The sequence below is a fragment of the Penaeus vannamei genome, chromosome 26, assembly GCF_042767895.1.
Source record: "Penaeus vannamei isolate JL-2024 chromosome 26, ASM4276789v1, whole genome shotgun sequence".
NCBI classification, from domain to species: Eukaryota; Metazoa; Arthropoda; class Malacostraca; order Decapoda; family Penaeidae; genus Penaeus; species Penaeus vannamei.
Genome location: NC_091574.1, coordinates 3852388 through 3854887, shown reverse-complemented (window position 1 = coordinate 3854887; position 2500 = coordinate 3852388).

The following is a 2500-nucleotide window of genomic DNA, read 5'->3' as shown; positions in this document are numbered from 1 at the left end:
CTACAAAAAAGTCTTGGGCACAGTCGGTCATCTATGATCAAATTAAAAAACATTACAGACCAGCTGAAATAGAACAGTGAGATCAGTTTATCAGACTCCAGAAAACCCAGGGGCACAACAAGGAACACTAAGCGGATGACAAACATTATCGTGCACACTATGATCAGTGTGTAGATAATCAAAAAATAGTGTTTGCAACAACTACAACAGACACTCCTCCAACAGACTGGTCACCATCTAAGAAATCAGGTAATTCTATACTTTTTGTTAAATTCTTCCAAAAAAATACAGACCATGGAACACAGACCTGTAATGGGTCTTCCTTAATAGACCAAAATCTAATTGAAAACAAAATCAACTTGCTGATCGGAATGTCCTCCGTACAACAGTCGACTATCAATAAATTAATAGGGCAAAAACAAGCAGAGAACGCATCGGTCACACAAGAGTCGATCCCCCCTACCTCCCATCCCCCACCCGTGATCAGACCACATATGAAACCTTTCCCTTCACATCTCTTCCCACAATCACAACACCCGCTACCTCCACCCCAAACCCCTCTTCCACACCCTCCATACCCATATCCGCGACCAGCAATCCTCTCCTCCCAATACCCTCCCCTCTCTCCCTGCCCACGACCAGCCAGCTCCCAGCTCCCTCACGCCCTTGCTGACTCGCCGGCCTCCAACTCTGCTGAGTCATCCACATGCCCCTCGCCTGGCACTCTCAGCCAGCAGACCCCTGCCCCTACAGACACCCCCGCCTCCCCGTCAACTAAGAGCCCTTCTGCCATGAGACCCAAAACTAACACGCCAAAGAAGACCAAGGTGGAAGCTTCTACACAAGTAACACCTAAACGGAGCTTAAGAAGAAAAAAAAACAACAGGAGTAACAATCAAAGAGAACATCTTGACCCCAACCGCTACTGGGAGGAAACAGCTCAGCAGCAGGTGCAAGGGACTACTGCCCTACCCACTGCAACCCATCCTCTAGCAGCGCCACCAGTCATCATTAACAGCAGAATGAGTAAAACCCACACAACATATTGATGAAGACGGTTACACCAAGGTCAAATCAAGATATCAGAGAAAAAGAGACAGAGAACACCAAACACCACAGCCGTTAAAGGGAGCAGATCGTCCTGACACAGTTTACCTTTATATCACCAGTTGTCACCCAAACACAAACAAAGAGGATATAGAAGAACATCTATCCGAAAAGTTTGAAAACATCTCAAGTGTCAAGGCCCATAAGACAGTGATGACACATGATTACTACACCAGCTTCACGGTGTCAGTAAGAGGAAAGAACATAAAACCTGAACTATCTTTAGACTCTGATGCTTTTCCTGACAACATTAGTGTGTTCTTAAACAAAAGCAAGTACAAGCGTGATCAGAATGTTTGATCAGGCAACGCCGTCAGCGTTACCAATGACTACATCGCAAAATGTCATACAACTAGAGCATATAAATGCTCAGTCTCTCCTAAGACATTTTGAAGAAATTAAAATACTTGTTAAGGAAAGAAATAGACATATTATGCATAAGTGAAACATGGCTTCACCAAGAAATGGTCAGTAATTTCATCAATAATCCAAATTTTAAAGTTTACAGATGTGATGCAGGGCAAGGAGGAGGAGTGTGTATATATGTACCGGATACCCTGAAGTCAAACAGGATATCTACTACAGCAGTTAACAATACTGCCGTAGAAGATGTCTGGGTTACCGTAAAAAGCAACATGTTCTCTTCCTTCATTATTGGCGCTGTCTATAGGCAACCCCATACTACCTCGGAATCTTTTGAATCAACTGAAAAGGTTTATAATGTCCTTAAAAAAGAAACCACTTTTCATCTTAGGTGACCTAAATGATGATTTAACAAAATCTAATGCTAAATTAGCAAAGATAATAAAGAAAAATAAATTAGAACAAATAAACCTACTCGAATTATAGAAAACACCTCTTCTCTATTAGATTTAACAATAACTAATAGACCAGATCTCATTATCCATTCTGATGTCATCCCATGCCATGTTGCTGATCATGAACTTATCACGATGACTAAATATAAAGAAAACAAAGTGACCACCAGTAATAAAAACTTTTCGCGATTTCAAACACTATGACCCTCAGTCTTTCCGCGAGTTTATCTTGTCTAAAGAAATGAATCTATTAAATATTTCATCGGCAGATAATGTAAACAAACAAGTAATTATTTTCACGGAAGTTATTAAAAGCAGCATCGAGGCGCTGGCTCCCTACGTAACACAAATCGTCAGACGTCCCCCTGCTCCATGGATAAATGACGACATCAAGAGAGCCATTTGCGATAGAAATGAAGCCCACCAAGCTCTTAAAAGTAACAGACATGAAGCTGCCTTTCAAGTAGTTTATAAAGTAAAAAAGAAAAATGTCAAAATGTTGATTCAATCTGCTAAAAGAAATTATTTCAGAAATAAGTTTACCGAGTATAAGAACAACTCTGATAAGACATGGA